Source organism: Callithrix jacchus, chromosome Y (genome assembly GCF_049354715.1).
Source record: "Callithrix jacchus isolate 240 chromosome Y, calJac240_pri, whole genome shotgun sequence".
In the NCBI taxonomy this organism is placed as follows: domain Eukaryota; kingdom Metazoa; phylum Chordata; class Mammalia; order Primates; family Cebidae; genus Callithrix; species Callithrix jacchus.
The window spans coordinates 4,136,462-4,156,600 of record NC_133525.1 but is presented as its reverse complement, the minus strand read 5'-3'; the positions used below and the strand labels follow the sequence as shown (position 1 = coordinate 4,156,600).

Below are 20,139 nucleotides of genomic sequence, written 5' to 3'. Positions count from 1 at the left end.
TAAGGAATTAGTTAGCTTGTAAACAGGCTAATTGAAAACACACAGGGGAAAATTAAAAAAAAAAAGAATAATAGGGACTAGAAAATTTACTTTAAAAAAAAAAAAATTGGCCAGACGCGGTGGCTCAAGCCTGCAATCCCAGCACTTTGGGAGGCCGAGGCAAGTGGATCACGAGGTCAAGAGATTGAGATCAGTTGGTGATCATGGTGAAACCCCATCCTGGTCAACATGGTGAAACCCCATCTCTACTAAAAATACCAAAAAAAAAAAAAAAAAAAAATTAGCTGGGCACTGGGGCGTGTGCCTGTAATCCCAGCTACTCAGGAGGCTGAGAAAGGAGAATTGCCTGAACCCAGGAGGCGGAAGTTGCGGTGAGCCGAGATCGCGCCACTGCACTCCAGCCTGGGAAACAAGAGCGAAACTCCCTCTCACATTAAAAAAAAGAAAGAAAGAAGAAAGAAAGAAAGAAGAAAGAAAGAAAGAAAGAAAGAAAGAAAGAAAGAAAGAAAGAAAGAAAGAAGGAAAGAAAGAAGGAAAGAAAGAAAAAGAAAGAAAGAAAGAGAAAGAAAGAAAGAACTTTAGAATTATTGATATTCAAGACAAAGTTGAGCAATAGCAAGGGGTAGTAGGCTTATTCAAATAAATAATTACAAAAAAGTTTCCAAAATGTAACAAGATATATTCATGTATAGGAAGTTCCGAGAACAAGAACAACAAACAGATTCAATTCATAGAAGTCTATCCTAAGGCATATAACAATAAAATTCTAAAAGATTAAAGACAGGCTGGGTGTAGTGGCTCACACCTTTAATCCCAGTATTTTGGGAGGCCAAGGCAAGTGGATTACCTGAGGTTTTAAATTCAAGAACAGCCTGGCCTTGAATGTGGTGAAACCCCATCTCTACTAAAAATACGGGCATAGTGGTGTGTGACTGTAATCTTGGCTTCCTGGGAAGCTTGAGGCAGGAGAATCGCTGGAAGCCAGGAGGCAGAGACTGCAGTGAGCCAAGATCACCCCACTGCACTCCAGCCTAGCTGACAGAGCAAGACTTTGTGTCAAAAAAAAAAAAAAAAAAAAAAAGAGATTTAAGACAAAGAGGGGATCCTAAAAGCAGCAAGAAAGAGCAAGTAACTTTTTTTTTTTTTTTAATTAAGACGGAGTTTCACTCTTGTTACCCAGGCTGGAGTGCAATGGCGCCATCTCGTCTCACCGCAACCTCCGCCTCCTGGGTTCAGACAATTCTCCCAACTCAGCCTCCCGAGTAGCTCGAATTACAGGCACGCGCCACCACGCCCAGCTAATTTTTTGTATTTTTAGTAGAGAGGGGGTTTCACCATGTTGACCAGGATGGTCTCGATCTCTTCACCTGGTGATCCACCCGCCTAGGCCTCCCAAATTGCTGGGATTACAGGCGTGAGCCACCGCGCCCGGCCCTGCAAGTAACATATTAAGTCAGTTCTCAGAATTTTCTGGGAACAGTCTTCTCAACAGAAACCATATAGACGAGGAGAGTAGACAGTATTTTCAAAGTGCTAAAAGCAGGGGGAAATATACACCTACACACATACAACTATCATTCAGGAATACAGTGTTCCGAAAGCGATTCTTTAAAAATGAAGGAGAGATAAAGTATTTTTTCACAATGACAAATTGGAGAATTTAACACCATCAGAGCTACTTTATAAGACATGCTAAAATAACTCCTCTTCTTTGGCCAGGTTACCTATGAAATAATAAAGCACTGTGCAAAAAGAAAAAATTTGACTGTATAAAAGCCACTGGTTAAATTGAGTACACAGACAAATCAAGAAATATATTTGTAATATGCAATTCACTTCTAACTCTAGTAGGGAGTCCAAATGATGATAGCCACAACAACATGTTGAGATTGGTAATCTGACAATATATTAATTGATACAAATAAAAGTCAAACTGTGGAGGAGATTGATTTAAATTGTAGAATTTTTCTTTCTTTTTTTTAAACTTCTTTGTTTCTGTGTAACCTAAAATGAATTGTCTTCACTTAAAATAACTTACTATATAAGATTTTTTTTTTGGTAAGTCTCATGGAAACCACAATGAGAACGCCTATAAGAGACAATCTGAAAAGCAATGAATTAAGCCGTACTACCAGAGAAAATCACTTGACCACAAAGAAGGACTATAAGAACGCAAGAAAGGGAAACAAAAATTTAAAAACAATGTGAAAACATGCCACAAAATGGAAGTAGTAAGTAGTTTTTAATATATATATACATGTGTGTGTGTATATATATATGTATGTATATATGTGTGTGTGTGTGTATGTATATATATATTTTTTTTCTTTCTTTCTTTCTTTTTGAGACAGGATCTTGCTCTGTTACTGAGCAGAGGACAGTGGCAGAATCATGACTCACTGCAGCTTCACCACATCCATTGTAAGTTTGTCTTCGTAACAGTGGATATAATTGAATTCAATTGGCCACTTAAAAGACATGGAGTAGTTGAATGGATTCAGAAACAGGACCCAACTTTATGCTACTTACAAGAAACCCGCTTTACCTGTCGAGAGACACAGACTAAAAATGAACAAGTGGGAGAAACTATTGCATGCAATTGGAAAGGAAAAATGAGTATAAGTAGCTATAATTTCAGATAAAAATAAATTATAAATCAAACATTATAAAAATAAAAAAAAGGACACTATATAATGATTCAGCAAGAGGATATTATAGTTATAAATGCATTTGAACCCAACAAGAGAGCTTCTTATTATACAAAGCAAATAATGGATCTCAAGGGAAAGACAGAATGCAAATAATAATTGTAGGTTACTATGAATCCATTCTCGGTTATGGAGCATTAGGACAGAAAGTCAACAAAGAAATATCACAGTTAAACAATGTGCTAGACCTCGTAGGCTTAAATGACATTTACAGAACATTTTATCCAACTGCTGCAGAATTTCATCAGCACTGAAATATTCTCCAGAAGACATTATATCTTAAGCCATTAAACAAATCTAAAAAAAAAAAAATAGGTATATTGTCTGACCACAATGAAATATAACTAGAAATCAGTAATCAGAGGAACCTTGGAAAATACACAACTACATTGAAGCTAAATGCTCTGTTCCTGAATGAGCAGTTTGTCAATGCAGAAATTAAGGAAACATTTCTTTTTCTTTTTTCTTCTTTTTTATTTTATTGAAGTCAAAAGACAGTGAAGAAATTCAATTTTTCTGAAGTAAAGAAACATGAAACTACAACACACCAAATTCTGTGTATAGCAAACATAGTACTAAGTTATACTAAATGGAATTTTACAGTAATGAACAACCATATTGAAAAACAAAAATGACATCAAATTAACAGCCTAATGGTTCACACTCAAGTAACTAGGAAAACAAAAACAATCCAAACCCAAGTAGAAAAGAAGAAATAATAATAAATTAAACAGAGAAAAATACAAAATATTAATGAAATCAAAGTTGTTTTTTAAAAGATAAACAAATTGACAAAACTTTGTGAGACTAAGAGAGGTCACTGAAAAAAAATCAGAAATAAAAAAGATGTAACAACTGAGACCACAGAATACAGACCCTGGATACATACAAATTCCAAGGTAAACCATGATAAGATGGAGAGCCTCACCAGTAATGAGTAATTCCACAAGAAGAAGTCAAAGGAAAAGCCCAAAACCTGATGGATTCACTGCTAAATTCTATGAACTGTCTAAGGAAGAACTAACATAAATTCTACTCAAACTCTTCAAAAGTAAATGGAAGAAGAGGGGATACTTCCAAACTTAATCTATAAGGACAGCATTACTCTGATACCAAAAGCAGACAGGGACAAAACGAGAAGAGAATAACTACACTCAAGTGTAGATGCAAAAGTCCTCAGTAAATTACTAACAAACCAAAATTGACATTGAAAAAATTATTTATCATAATCAAATGTCCTGTATCCCAGGGATGAAATCATGGTTCAACATAGACAAATGTGATACATGACATTAATAGAAGAATTAAAACACATGATTATTTCAACAGATACAAAACAAAATCTCTTATATAAAATTTAACAACATCTTATGGAAAAAAAAAACTTAATAAAACTAGCTATATAAGTAGTAATCCTCAGGCCAGGCACAGTAACTCAAGCCTGTAATCCCAGCACTTTGGGAGGCCGAGGCGGGTGGATCGCGAGGTCAACAGATCGAGACCATCCTGGTCAACATGGTGAAACCCCGTCTCTACTAAAAATACAAAAAATTAGCTGGGCATGGTGGTGCCTGCCTGTAATTCCAGCTACTCGGGAGGCTGAGGCAGGAAAATCGCCTGAACCCAGGAGCGAGATCGCACCATTGCACTCCAGCCTGGGTAACAAGGGTGAAACTCCGACTCAGAAAAAAAAAAAAAAAAAAAAAGTATTAACAATAACGTTTACATTGTTTTTTTGTTTGAATGGATAACGAGATTCCATTCTTGACATACCATAACATTAAATGAAGGCCGCTGGAAAATATTTTATTTAGAGCTCTAATTGCAGTGTTTTGGGAGGCCATGGCTGTTAGAATGAGCTGGGGAATTCAAGGCTGTGAGCTACAAACGTGCCACTGCATTGCAGCCTGTGTGGCAGAGCCAGGCACCATCTCTAAAAACGTGAACATCTTATCAGTATTTTGAACTTATGTTAGTGACATACTAAACTATTTACTGAAAAACATATTGTAAAAATGTTTTCTTTCCACAAAATACATTCTGTCACAACTTGACGAAAATTTCTTAAACATTACTTTTTTTTTTTTTTTTTAATTAAACAGGATCTTGCTCTGTCATAAAAGGTGGAGTGTAGTGTCACAATCACAGTCCAAACTAATAGGCTTAAGCATCCCCATAGTTGGGAATAAAGGTGTGCACCACCACATCCAGCTAAGTTTTCAAGCTTTTCTACAGATAGCATCTCCCTGTTTTCCAGGCTTGTCTCCAACTTTCAGCTGAGCACGAGTTTATCTAGCTCAGCCTTCCAACAGGTCTTGGGATTACAGGGGTGAGTCGCCTCACCTAGCTCTCTTTTACTTTTTAAAATAAATCGAACCACTGAGAAAAAGATCAAAGCAATGGTTTGCAAAGAAAATTGCTATCCAGCATTTATCTCATTATTCCAATTATGTATCATTGGTTTTCTTTTCCTAAAGCATTTTGATTTTTAGATGTCTCAGTTAAGGAAAAGATGAATTCTATGAGTTTTAAAAACAGGTAGTCTAGAAAACTGAAGTACTTGACCTCTATATTAGAAATAAGTGGTTCTGGCGCGCAGGCTGCAATGGAGTGGGTTGACCGCAGCTATAAGACTGTATCTCCTGGCCTCAAGATATTCCAGCCTTGGCCCTGCAAAAAGCTCTGCAAAAAGCCTATTTAACTTTTTACCAGCAACTTTTAGACATAGTTTGGGTTCCAAGTTTAGTGGAAAGTTAGAGTGCATAAAAACGTAAAGTAATGAAAATGCACTATACACGTTTTTGGAATTCATCAGTAACATCTGTTTAATCAAAGCGCGTTCATCAGTTTGCAAAGCCTTTTAAAACTTTAACAGCATAAAGGATTTTGTAAGAAAGCAATCCCGAAACCAGTTGTTACTTTAGATGAACAATATGCATAATTCATTGTTTTGGGACAATTACAAAAAATTGACTTTTCAAGTACGACAAAACATGAAACACTGTAATACAGAATATACACTAGACATTTCAAATTTTGGTGAAAATACCTAGGCTAACAACAACAACAACAACAAAATAGCTTAGTAATTGATGTAGGATAATCCTCCTCCTCTCCTCTTGCCTGCACAGAAACTGGCAAATCGATTTTCGTTTTATTCTTTAAAAAAAAAAAAATTTTTTTTTTAAGGGAACGCAAGAGACCGCGAGGGATACTCTGTCTGTTTTCGTCCTCAACCCCGGGAATAAAGAAAATACATTTACTGCAGGCAGGGAGCCTCAGGCCCTGGAAACAAATCTGTCGACTTAGCTAGAACTGGCGCCGAGAGGGGACAGGTCCGAGAAGGCCTAGGGCAGGGTGTGGGAAATTAGGAATCTAGGTCCACCGGATACGGTAATGGGAGGCCGAGGTCGGTGCGGGGCCCCTTGCTTCTACGCCAGCGACTGAGGCGGTGGCGCGCGACCAGCGGTTACGGCGGGAGGGTGCGCGGAGGAAAATAACGTTGTGACGGAAAGTCTGGGTGCTGGAGGCCCCGCCGCAGTGAGGTCACTGGAGTGCCCGGTCTCGAGGGGTAGCCGGCGACGACACGGGACGTCGAGAGGCCCAAGGGATAGAGGGGCGCAGCTACCATCCCGCATTTTCCTGGGTTTTTCTCCCAGGCGGTGACGTGACGTCCTTACGGCGGGCCGGTGCCGAGGAGCTGGGCCGCTTTTTGTCAGCTCCGAGCTCGGCCCCTCCTCCCTCCCACCGCCCGCCCCACCAGTCGGAGCCCGGCCCAGTAGTCTAGAGAAAGGCCTGCTTACAGCACTCGCCACCGTCGCCGGCCGCCCGCAAGCCCGTTGGGTGAGCCCCGCCTGCCGCCGCGGCAGCGGGGCCTACTGCGCGCGCAGCAACCTGGTTGCGGCCTGGTAGGCGGCCGGGAGAGCGCCCTCCCGCGCTAGGTCGGCCGGTGTGGCCCGCGGTACCGAGCAAGCCCAAAGGAGGCCGCAGTTAGGCCTTGGGAGAATCCTGCTGCACTTTGCGCCTCTGGAAACACGCTCCGTAAGCGGGCGGGGGTTGGGAAAGGGTCGCCCGGTTTTCCTGAAGGCGGTTCATGAACCTGGGGACGACGCCGTGGCCGAACAGGCCCAAGGCGCGGGTGCTAGGCCTGGCGACGAGTCGAAGGCTGCAGGCGTGAGGTGAAGGCCAGAGGCCTGTTGGGCCTATTTTCGCTATGTAAATGTCCCCAAAGGGGAGGAGGGACGGGGGGGGGGGGCAAGATGGCGGATGCTAGGCCCCTGGTATTGGGGAGTATAGAGGGTGTTGTCGGGAGGCGGAGTCGCCATATTGAAGGCGGTATCTGCAAAAAAATTTCGTTATGGTCACTGAGGCGAGAATGGGGAAAAGGGCGGCGGTGGGAACCCAGCCTCTGGCGCGACAGCGTGAGCGCGCTAAGGGATGTGCTCCTTCCCCATGGCAGCCCTTGTTTTTGTTGCTCATTTGCGTGCTTACTTTCCAGCCGCCTGCGGCAGCGCCACCTCTCGGCCTTCCTCTCACAGTCCACATGGCTGGCTGCACTGTCGCCTGAGTTTTAGATTACTTGCCGCAGGCATCAGTCCCGGCGCCAGGATCATTATTCCCTTACCGTGCCCCAGACTCTGTGCCTTTCGAAGCTTCTTTACACACCCTCTTGGCAGGTGGCAGTTCGGGCACCTGGGCTCAGTAGGGCCCATAAATGCCAGGAACTTTTATTTTCTCCGAAGCGAAGTCATTACGTCGCTGTTCAGATACCTCGATGGGTTTATTTTGCAGCCATCATTGCTTCCTCAAGGATCTGAAAAATATAAATGGAATTTATTATGAAAAACTTATTTACCACACGTCCGATACACAGTACAGTACAAATTATACAACACGAGGGCAGAGGAATAAAATTTTAGAGGGACTTTTCCTGTTTATGTAGAAAAACTTTTGATTAGCTGCATTTAAACTATTTTTTCAGTATCTTTTTCAGGTAATGTTGTGGAGCAAGCGAGGGCCAAGGTACTTTTGACATTCTGATTGTTACTTAAGTGGTTCACAGAAGTCAAGATAAGCATTGGTTTACACATTTTCTGGGTACGGTGGAAATTACAGTCCTTAATTACTTATTATAAGTCGCATAGGGCAAGATAGCGTGGATTTGGACTGCTTGCCTGTCGCATTTGGGTTACAGAGAGCAGTTTCAACAGAAAGCCGAGGTGTGGTTGAAGTATGCATGTTTATGGGGTTCTTGACCATGTCACATTAAGAGATGGGAAAATAGAAAAAAGGTATTTTTCTTTTTGAAGGACAAGAAATGCACAGGTTTATATACCCCTGATGACATTCACATTTTTTTAATTTGAAATTTATTATACACTTTCATTTTCAAAATACTTGTTTGCATTCTATACAACTTTGCTGGCAAATTGGAGCACAGTGTTAGAGTTGGACTGTGCTAGCTGCTAAGAAACAATTACAAGGCTCTTAGGAGCGCACAGTGACTGCAAAAAGTTTGCTGATTTCACAGGAAGGCGACGTTTCAGTATGCATCATTGGGAAAGGATTCTTGAAGTAGATAGGATTTTGTTAAGATTACTGAGGGATGAGTATGATTTTCTTAGCTAGGAATGGAAGTAGGGACAGGTCATTACGAGAATGAAACATTTATAGAAAATGGCAAATACAGTTTGCCTGGAGTGGATAATATGGATAGAAAAGAGATCTAAATGTAGGCTATAAAAGGTAGATTCTGAAATACGGTGGTAGCACACTTGAGTTTATTCTGAGTTCTGGTTGTAGCTGTTAAGAAAGGTTTCAAGGTTGAGAAGCATTGAGAGCTGCTAGTAAATTGGTAACTGTCTTCGTTACTGGACAGATTATCAAGAATGTAGCTGTTTTTCTGGCTGGGTTCTGTGGTTCACACCTGTAGTCCCACCACTTCGGGAGGCTGGATCACCCGAGGTCAGGAATTCGAGACCAGCCTGTTAGAATGGCGGAAACCGTCTCTCCAATTAAAAATATGAAAGGAAAAAAAAAAAAAAAAAAAGCCTGGCATGGTGGCAGGCGCCTGTAATCCCAGCTACATGGGAGGCCGAGGCAGGAGAATCGCCTGGACACGGGAGGCGGAGGTTGCAGTGAAACGAGATTGTGCCACTGCACTCCAGCCTGGATGTTTAAAAAAAAAAAAAGGGAAAATATTGCTGTTTTTGGAATGATTAGTTTCTACTAGATTAGTCTCTGCTGCTCCTTCATGTTTACATCGAAAGTTTACCAAATAATCTTTTATTCCTAAATATTACATTTAAAATTGTGTAAGCAAAATTTTATTTACTTACGGTTGAAAATTACAAGAATATAGGAAATTAGTTTCAGAGGTATGTTTAGAAAAACAGTTTCAGAAATGCAGTAGCCTTCAGATGGCTTTATGTAGACTTTGCCTTTGGTGAAGACAATCCTCTGATGAAAATAACTTACTAGTCTTAAGGTAAAGCAAGCTTTAAAATTCACATTTAACTATTATATGTGGTCTTCCTAGATGCAGTAAACAGGTAGAGCGCTTGTTTCCCAGATTTTTATGGTCTAAAAGGCAGGTTCTCAGTTTTTCTTTTCTTTCCATCCTCCTTTCCCTTTTCCCCTCCCCTATACTTCCCCCTCTCCTCCCTGCCCCTTGCCTCCTCTTCTCACTCTCCATCCCCTCCTCCCATTCACCCCTCACTCTCCTCTTTCCCGTGCCCCCTCCCACTGTCCCCTGCCACCTCCCTTCCCTCCCCTCTTCCCTCTCCCCACTCCCCATATCTACTTCAGTCACAAGACTGAAGGGAACTAGAGTCTGATGGTTTAGAAAAGTTTGATATTACAGGAGGTTGTCAAAACAAATTTTTAGTACAATCTTGTTGATTTGTTAAGGGTCAACATAAACTGTAGCAGTAGTTACTTTATATCTTGATAGCTGAAGAGCTGTAAAGAATATAGAATTTTAATATTGCACAGACCAGCACCTGCAGATAGATGTTCTGGTACAGCAACAATGGATGTGCAAAAAGAAGACAGGCAAGTACATAGTTTTAAAGGATTTATAAGGCATTTGTTAAGTATAAAACATTTTTTTCTTGATGGGTTAGACCTTGATGATCTGCTAGGCAATTCTTTTTTTTTTTTTTCTTTCTGGACAGGGTCTCATCTGTCACCCAGGCTGGAGTTTCGTGGTGCAATCTGGTGCAATCTCTCGGCTCACTGCAACCTCTGCCTCCTGGTTTCAAGCGATTGTCTTGCCTCAGCCTCTCAAGTAGCTGGTATTACAGGCATGTGCCACCATATGCAGGTCATTTTTTAAGTTTTAATAGAGATGAGGTTTCACCATGTTTGGCCAGGCTGGTCTCCTGACCTCAGATGATCCACCCACTTCTGCGTCCCAAAGTGCTGGGATTAGTGAGCCACTGCACCCCCGACCTCTGCTAGTGAATTGTAGATAAATGAACTGTTAGTTTATGTGTGTTTTTCAAATAGATACCACTTAACTTTTTTAAAAAAGCATACAGTGCATATGTATGTACATATGCATATAAATAACTCTGACTCTGTTTACTTTTGTATTGACACTAATAGATACCTTTTGAAGTGTTGCATTTGTGCATACTGGCAATTGCAAACCTTTTTGGATTCTTAAAACTTTTCAATACCAGCATATTACTTTTTTACTTAATTGAGAAAGATAGATGACCAAATGATACAAATGTTTGATCTTACTCATCTTAAACTTTTTCTTTGGCTTATTCCTAGAGTGTCTTTTGCCTATGGAAGAACTGCTGTTCTCAGAGTCCATTTTCTCTGCTTACCCTTTCCCCTACTCTCTGCCTGTCCCTTTCTATAAATATTCATAAGTATGCTCATTTTACAAAAGCCTTATCTGTCTTCTCTGTAAAAAGTAGTGAAACTACTCTAGTTTCACTAGTACTTTTTTATTTCTATTCATCCCATTTCTAAACCTGGTATTTCTCAACATGTGAAACTGTTCCACAGCATGTAATTAGTGTGTCACATGAAAGTGTACTGCATTTCAGAAACTCTTTGTGCGTTCTTCGTCTGCTTTGGTCATTTTCCTGACCTAATATGGGATTTAACTTGAGATCAATTACCTGTTTTCTCCAGACTTCTTTCCTGGCATCACTGTCTCTTATTCTCACTCATCAAGTTTTTCATACAGCATTTACAGTGAGTAACCTGCTGAACACTCCCTCCTGACCTCTTATTAGCAATCCATATTCAGTATTGTTGAAACCAAATTTATCTGGCACATATTAGGTGATCAGTAATGTGTACTGAAGCTCTTTTGTCCTAGAGTCCCTAAAATAACTCCTGCTTTTTGCTTGCTTTCTGTTGTAGACACTACTGTATTACCAGGTGTTCTTTCATTCCTGTCACTTAAAACAGTGTAGTTTTAATTAACATTTAATGTATTGCATTCTAAAAGTAGGTTTATAGTTTTATCTTTATTCCTAACCTTTGAAGCCCTTAATTATAGTACATAGTTACTTCTCTTGCTTTGCTCCTCTAAGCAGAATGATTTGGCAGATAAACATTATTTCCAAAAAATATTATTTAAATAAGTTAATGGAGAGATTTATATGGAGTTGAATAGCCCTTCAATTGAAATTAAGTCACCAGATAGTGAAATTAAGTAGCCAGATAGTGTTCTTGAATTGCTACGTACGTATTAAGGCATACAGTGTATATTTTTGGAAGGCAGCAGAGGAAAGCAGGATGCATAGGAACATGTTTCCACCATTGCTTTCACCATCTACTTTGACTAACAGCTCATTCTTTTTCTTACCAAATTAGTTTTAAACATATCATTTTAATAAATATAGCTTTTTTGTTTAGATTATGTATTTATATTATACAGTATAATAAAGGAGAGTTACTGGATTATAACCAAATCCTGCTTTATTGAAACAGGAATTTTAAACTAGGAGAGACACCAAGGAATCTATGTCCATGGCTTTTAAAAATTAACATAGTTAATATAATAAATATGTAAATTATAAAATATTTTGTCCTTAGTAAATAAGTACAAACCTGTTGCAATGGACTGTAACAAATGTTAACAACTTTCATACTTGTTTTGTATGCTTTTTCATTTAAATAAATGCAGTTCTGCAGGTCCATTTAAAGAGTTGCCTTCACTACTTTCCAGGCCTGTTTCTTTGTCCCCAAACTGGTTTCCTCATGTGTGTATTTTAACTTTAGAAAGGTATAATATAGTAAGTGAGTTTTTGAGTTTCTTTCATGTTAACTGTGGATCTGTTGTTTTAGTTAGCAAAAGTTGGTCTAGGAACCCATGGGGCTCTTTAATACCTTTTCAGATGTTTGTGAGAGGAAAACAATTTTTATAAAAATAACAAAAAGTTGTTTACCTTTTTTACTCTCATTATCCCATGAATGTAGTATACAGTGAGGTTTTCAAGAGGCAATATGACAAATGGTTTTTCAGAAATGCAGAAGCAGATAGAGGAATCCGCCTGTTTTATTTTAAGCCAAGTATTAAAAAGATTTACATTTTTTTTTAATTTGGAAAGTACTTTTAATACAGTTATTTATCTTAATATGAATGGCTTATTAGTTTAAATGAATAAACATAAAGTTTTAAAAAAATTACTAGGTATTAATTGGTATATAAAATGGCATATATTGATAATATAACCTTCCTAACAAAAGCTCTTTTAGCACTCTCAAATTTTTTAATTGTAAAGGAGTCCTAAGGTGAAAAAAGTTTGGGAAATCATTAATGTGAATTTATTCAGATTCTATTGTCATTCATAAATATATGGTGGCCTATTTGTATGCATTACTAAGAACCAGTTAGGTGTTCAGGTTTTTGCAATTTTGAAACAGTGTTGCCATGAACATCTTTGTACATGACTAACTTCTCTTGGTTTTAAGTGGAACTGGTAATTTGAAGTGTATGTGCATTGTCAACTTTAGTGGAATTTCCAAATTCTTTCCATGTTGGTTGTATTTAGTTGATAACAAGTTTTCTATTAGACTCTGATTCTCCATATCATTGTCAAAGATTTTTTTTGTTTTTTGAAACCATATCATTCTGTTGCTCAGGCTGGAGTTGCCATATTGGCTCACCATAACCTCCACTTCCCAGGTTCAAGCAATTCTTGTGTCTCAGCCTCCAGAATAGCTTGAACTGCAGGCACGTGTCACCACACCTGGCTCTTTTTCTTTTTTCTTTTTTAGTAGAGATGGGATTTCCCCACGCTGGCCAGGATAGTCTCAAACTCTTGACCTCAGGTGATCTGCCTGCTTGACCTCACAAAGTGCTGAGATTGCTGGTATGAGCCACCACAACATGACAGTTTAATTTCTTTCAGCATTTTGGAGATAGCATCATATCCAATTGTTTTAATTTTGCATTTATCAGATTTCTAATGAGGTTGAGCTTCTCCACTTGCCTACCCTCTCCTAGTATAAACTATTTTGTGTGTGAGTGTATGTATGTGTGTGTGTGTGTGTGTGTCAGGATCTCATTCTGTTTCCTGTGCTGGAGTGTTGTGGTGTGGTCACAACTCATTGCAGCCTTGACCTCCTGGAGTCAAGCAAACCTCTCCCCTCAATCTCCTAAATAGCTGGGGGCAGGTACATCCCACCACACTGGTTAATTTATTATTATTATTATTTTTTATAGATAAAGGGTCTTGCCATGTTGTCCAGTCTGGTCTTGAACTCCTGGACTGAAACAGTCCTCCTGCCTTGGCCTCCCAAACTGTTGAAACTACAGGTGTGAGCCACCATGCCTGGTCTGTGACTTCTTTTAACGTTCTTTTTGGTATATTTGTTGAGTAGTATACAATTCGAAGTAATCTTTTTAGTGTTTTCATATATAGGTGGTAATTTTTGTGTCTGTAAGTAATTTTCCTACTTCTGGGCGTAAAGATGCTGTCTTCTATTTGTTTTTAAAACTGATTTAAAGTTTTGTGTTTGTTTATTTTTTTTTTTTGAGATGGAGTTTTGCTGTTGTTACCCAGAATGGAGTGCAATGGCATGATCTCGGCTCACCATAACCTCCGCCTTCTGGGTTCAGGCAGTTCTCCTGCCTCAGCCTCCGGAGTAGCTGGGACTACAGGCGTGCACCACCATGCCCAGCTAATTTTTGTATTTTTAGTAGAGACGGGGGTTCACCACATTGACCAGGACCTCGTGATCCACCTGCCTCGGTGTCCCAAAGTGCTGGGATTATAGGCATGAGCCACCATGCCCGGCCAAGTTTTATGTTTTAAATAAGTATTTGGAGTCTGAATCCATCTGGATTTCTTTTGTATTTTTTAACAAGATTGCAGTTGATCTTTTTTCATATGTATTTATTTCATTTAGCTTTTCTTACATTGATACGTAATGCAATCTATGTGGTACATCAGATTCCTTTATGTGTTTGTGCATTTTTAGTTTCCCTGTTTTTATGTTACCCATGGATCTGATGTTTTAGTTTTATTTGCTTCTCTGCTGTGTTTTAAAAACTGGCTTTATAATCATATGTTAATATGTATATTTTCTTTAGAATTGTTTTACCTTTCTTTTCTTTTTTAAAAATTGAGATGGAGTCTTGCTCTGTCACCAGGCACTTCCTAGACACACTTTAGTCTCAGCCTTGCAGGCTCAAGTGGTCCACTGACCTCAGCCTCCTGATTGTTTTAGTTGTTTTTCTTCTACTCATTTTAGAGTTTTTCAGTTTTCATAGGCAGGGCACAGTGGCTCATTCTTGTAATGCCAGCACTTTGGTAGGCTGAGGCTGGCAGATCACCTGCGGTCTGGAGTTTGAAATCAGCCTGGCCAAAATGGTTAAACAGTCTCTACTTAAAAATACAAAAATTAGCCAGATGTGGTGAGCCAGCCATCACTTGAACCTGCAAGGCTGAGACTAAAGTGTGCCTAGGAAGTGCCACTATACTACAGCCTGGTGACAGAGCAAGACTCCATCTCAATTTTTAAAAAATAAAAGAAAGCTAAAACAATTGTAAAGAAAATATACATATTAACATATGATTATAAAGCCAGTTTTTAAAAACACAGCAGAGAAGCAAATAAAACTTACAGTGAGCTGAGATCATGCGACTGCACTCCAGTCTGGGCAACAGAGGGAGACTCCATGTAAAAAAAAAAAAAAAAAAAAGAAAGAAACAAAGAAAAAAAGTTACGGTAAAACGCTTAAGTTTTGTATTTGTATTACCTTTATAGAATACACATGGGCCGGGCACAGTGGCTCAAGCCTGTAATCCCAGTACTCTGGGAGGCCAAGGTGGGTGGATCACGAGGCCGAGAGATCAATACCATCCTGGTCAACGTGGTGAAACCCCATCTCTACTAAAAATACAAAAAATTAGCTGGGCACGGTGGGGTGTGCCTGTAATCCCAGCCACTTGGGAGGCTGAGGCAGGAGAATTGCCTGAACCCGGGAGGCGGAGGTTGCAGTGAGCTGAGATCGCACCATTGCACTCCAGCCTGGGTAACTAGAACGAAATTCTGTCTCAAAAAAAAAAAAAAAGAATACACACAAACACACAATTTTGATGAATTTAGTACATAATTATAAATACTTCTTGTGTGCTAGCATTGTTATTGAGGTTAATTAATATATTAGCCCATTTAATCTATAAATATTAAGTAAATTTATAATTAAGTAAAATATTTTATACCTTTTTTTGTTTATATTGTTTAATTTGAGACAGGGTCTTGCTCTGTTACTAGGCTGGAGTACACTGATGCATGATCATGGCTTACGTCACCCTTGTACTTCTGTGCTCAAGTGATGTTCTTACTTTGGCCTCTCAAGTAGTTGGAACTGCAGCACAAACCACCATGCACACCCAGCTAATTCTTTATTTTTTTTGTAGAAATGGGGACTTATTGTGTTGCCCAGGCAAGCTTTGAACTCCTGGGTCCAGTGGTCATACCATCTTTGCCTTATAAAGTGCTAGGATTACAAGTGTGAGTGAGCCACCTTCCCCAGCTTTATACTGTCTTTCTGTTAAAGTCTGTACGTCAGAATCTTACATATACACATATAATTAACTGGTGGACTAGGTTTTGAATTTGACCAACTAGGTCCACTGTCCATATATACACAGTGTGTGTGTGTGTGTGTAAATTTATGGGGTACAGTATATATGTGGATTACATGGCATATCTGTAGATGCATTTGTCATGTACATAGAAATGGATACATAGAGATGGTAGAGTAGCCATTTCCCAAGTAACATACATTATACCCATTGAATAATCTCTCATTATCCACCTCCCTTCCACTCCTTTACCCTTTTGAGTCTCTAGTGTCAAGTCTATATATACAGATTATTTAGCTTTCATTTACAAATGAGATACATGGCATTTATCTTTCTGTACCTGGTATATTTCACTTAAGATAATAGACAGCCTTCAGTTCCACCCATGTTGCTGCAAAACACACGATTTCATTCTTTTTTTTTTTCAATAGCCAAATAGTATTCTGTTGTCTATATATACCACTTTTTTTTTTCTTTGAGACAGAGTCCCACTATGTTGTACAGGCTGGAGTCTTGTGGCATGATCATAGCTCACTGCAGCCTTGACTTCCAGGGCTCAAGTGATCATCCTCCCACCTCAGCTTCTTATGTAGCTTAGAGTGCAGGTGCACACCACACCGCTGTGTCCAGATAATTTTTATATATTTTTTGTAGATGTGGTATCTCACTATGTTGCTCATGTTGGTCTTGAATTCCTGAACTCAACTGATCCTCTCACCTCAGCCTTCTTTGTAGCAGTGACTATGGATACCCACTATGAAGGGCTAATTTTTTTTTGAGACAGGGTCTCACTCTCAGACTGGAGTGTAGTGTCACAATCTCAGCTTATTGCAACCTCCACCTCTCAGGTTCAACGATTCTTGTGCCTCAGCCTCTCAAGTAGCTGGAACTACACATCACCAACCCCAGCTAATTTTTGTATTTTTGGTAGAGATGAGTTTTCATCATGTTTGCCTTGAACTCTTGGCCTCAAATTACCAGGCTATGTCAGCCTCTCAAAGTGGTGGAATTACAGGCATGAGCTACTGTGCATGGCCCTGCTTTCTGTATTTTTTGTAGATACAGGGTCTCTCTATGTTTCTCAGGCTAGTCTTGGACTCCTGAGCTCAAGTTATCCTTCCATCTCACCCTCCCAAATTGTTGGGATTACTGGTGTGAGCCCTTGTGCCTGGCTAATTTTTTTTTTTTTTGAGACAGTCTCACCTGTCATCCAGGCTTGATAAAGTGCCTGATCATGGCTCATTGCAGCTCTGATTTCCCTGGCTCACGTGACCCTCCCACCTCAGCCTTCCCAGTAGCTAGGGCTAGAGGTACACACTACCATTCCTGGAAAAATGTGTTTTAAATTTGTTTGTTTGGTAGAGACAGGATGTTACCGAAGTTGGCCTTGAACTCTTGGGCCCAGGTAATGCTCTTGTCTCAGCCTCCTAAAGTATTAGGATTATAGGCATGAGCCATAGCCCCGAGCTATGCCACATTTTCTTTCTTTATTCATTCACTGATGGGCATATAAATTGCTTCCATGTCTTTACTATATGGATAGCTCTATGATAAACATTTCTTTGAGAAATCTCTTTACTGTTTTCCATTGAGGTTGTACTAACATCCTATACCTACTTTGCTTAACCATATCAAGATGTTGTATAATTTTTTTCCCATTATGAGTCATAATTTCGAAAGTTACACTTAACCAGTTATTGTAATTTATAATAGTAATCCTATTGACTTTCAGCAACCTTGCTGAAATGATCATATTTCTTAGATTCTGAGGTAGATGTTTATATTTTAGCACTTATAAAGTCAATGTGTTTTACACCACAGATAGAGTCCAGTAATCAGTTTTCCAATTTATAAGTTGTCCATTTTGTCATCACTTCAAATGGATTAAATCCATTCTTACCTATAATCAGGTTGATGATTCATGCCAAACAGTGTAACCGTAGATAAAATAAGTTTCCTTTGGATTAAGGGAAATTTTTATTTATTTATTTATTTATATTTTGTGAGACAGAGTTTCACTGTGTTGCCCAGGCTGGAGTACAGTGGCGCAGTCTCAGCCCACTGCAACCTCTGCCTCCCATGTTCAAGGAATTCTCTTGCCTCAGCCTTCTCAGTAGTTAGGATTACAAGCATGTGTCACCCTGACCAGCTAAGTTTTGTATTTTTAGGAGACAGGGTTAAATCATGTTGACCACACTGGTCTCAAACTCCTGACCTCAGGTGATCCACTCGCCTCGGCCTCCCAAAGTGCTGGGATTACAGGTGTGAGCCACCATGCCTGGCCAAAGAAAATTTCTAAAAACCAAGAGGCAAGCTTGATTGTCCCTTGGTTCAGTCAGAGGGTAATTGGTCACATGTTGAGTACAAATATGTTGTAATATATTTATTATATATTTTCTAATTTTGGAGAGAGACTACTTAACCTTTCTTAGTGTGGTTCAATTTGGAGAGAGACTACTCAACTTTTATTAATGTGGGCGGGAAAGATGAAACAGACTTTTGTCAAATAATAAAGTGTCAGCATCAGAGCTTGCAAAGTAGATGTCTTTGACTTGAAAGAATATTCCAGAGATGATACTAAGTATGCTTCATCATTAGCACTGTTGTTACCAAGATGACTCTATTGTTAGAAATGAACACCGAACAGCAGTGAATAGAAAAGTGAGTGAGAATAGCACTCTGAATTCAAGGAAATTTTATCAATATGCTAAGCCAGTTTCCTTTGGATATATATATTTTTCTATTTATAAGAGTGCTATGTGATTTTTTTAAAACTGAATAAATCTAAAAGAAATCCAGTATATCAGTTTACTTAGCAGTGGTTTTTCTTAGTGATATATAAAGGCTTATCCTACAATTGTGGGCATATAGACATAGTGAAACTCAGCAATCACAATGATTTTTTTTTGCATTTTTTAATATAATTATCTGTGATAATTTTATATAATTAATAGTGATGTTAGAGTTCTTTTCCAGTGTCTAGATTCTTTAAAGAAGTGGTTGCAATGTTTTATCCTTAAATACTGATGTTGAAAGGAAATATTCTTTAAGCTTCCTTCCATTCCCAATTTGAGAGTTTTTTTTTTTAATAAAAAGTAGGAATTGAATTTTTAAGGATACTTTAATTGCATCTGTTCATTTTTCCCATTATTGTGCTTAATTGCATTAACGAGTTTCTAATTTTAAACAATCTTTGAATCACCTGGATTTTTTTTTTTTTTGAGACGGAGTTTCGCTCTTGTTACCCAGGCTGGAGTGCAATGGTGCGATCTCGGCTCACCACAACCTCCCACTCCTGGGTTCAGGCAATTCTCCTACCTCAGCCTCCCGAGTAGCTGGGATCACAGGCACGCGCCACCACGCCCAGCTAATTTTTTGTATTTTTAGTAGAGACGGGATTTCACCATGTTGACCAGGATGGTCTCGATCTCTTGACCTCGAGATCCACCTGCCTCGGCCTCCCAAAGTGCTGGGATTACCGGCTTGAGCCACCGTGCCTGGCCCACCTGGATATTTAATATTAACATTACCTAATTGTAGTTCTGTCTGCACAGTCTCATAGACACTATAGAAAAGAAAGTTATAGTCATGTAATTTTTTTTTTCACAGTTTGATAACAAGGTTATGTTAAACTCATGCTGTGAGAGTGTCTCTCTTTTTGGACAATGGTCGCCTATTAAAAAAAGGATTAGTTTTTTCTTTGAAGTTAGATTGAATTTCTTTGTATATTTACTTGTACCTGGAGTCTTTTTATGAATTTTTTTGTTTTAGAAAGAGTTTCTGTCTTGTTCCCCAGGCTGGAGTGCAATGGCATCATCTCAGCTCACTGCAACTTCAGTCTGCCAGGTTTAAGTGATTCTCCTGCCTCAGCCTCTAGAATAGCTGAGATTACATGTATGTGCCACCATGCCCAACTAACTTGGTATTTTCAGTAGAGATGGGATTTCTCCATCTTGGTCACGCTAGTCTTGAACCCTTGACCTCAGGTGATCTTTCCCCGTTGGCCTCCCAAAGTGCTGGAATTACAGGTGTGAGCCACCACACCTCGTCATGAATTTTTTTCTTTTATTTTTTGAGATGGAGTTTCGCTCCTTACCCAGGCTGGAGTGCAATGGCTCACCGCAACCTCCGCCTCCTGGGTTCAGGCAATTCTCCTGCCTCAGCCTCCTGAGTAGATGGGATTGTAGGTACATGCCACCATGCCCAGCTAATTTTTTTGTATTTTAAGTAGAGACAGGGTTTCACCATGTTGACCAGGATGGTCTCGATCTCTTGACCTCGTGATCCATCTGCCTTGGCCTCCCAAAGTGCTGGGATTACAGGCATGCATGAATATATTTTTTGACATTCAATTTATTTATTGA

General features: G+C 39.4%; 1 protein-coding gene across 14 annotated transcripts in view; it reads left to right on the top strand.

Moving 5' to 3' along the window:
• The first annotated feature begins 6,469 nt into the window (after window positions 1-6,469).
• The window catches only part of ZFY (zinc finger protein Y-linked), a 65,197-nt gene continuing 51,527 nt past the window's right edge, over window positions 6,470-20,139 (top strand). For 5 of the 14 annotated variants that reach the window (XM_054251614.2, XM_035289937.2, XM_035289930.2 and 2 more), the window contains exons 1-2: window positions 6,470-6,886; window positions 9,884-10,012. The gene's annotated coding sequence lies outside the window, so the exon portion shown is untranslated. Of the gene's footprint in view, window positions 6,887-9,883; window positions 10,033-20,139 lie in introns of all 14 variants that reach the window. The other 9 variants (XM_078364470.1, XM_035289933.2, XM_035289926.2 and 6 more) reach the window with 5 other exon arrangements.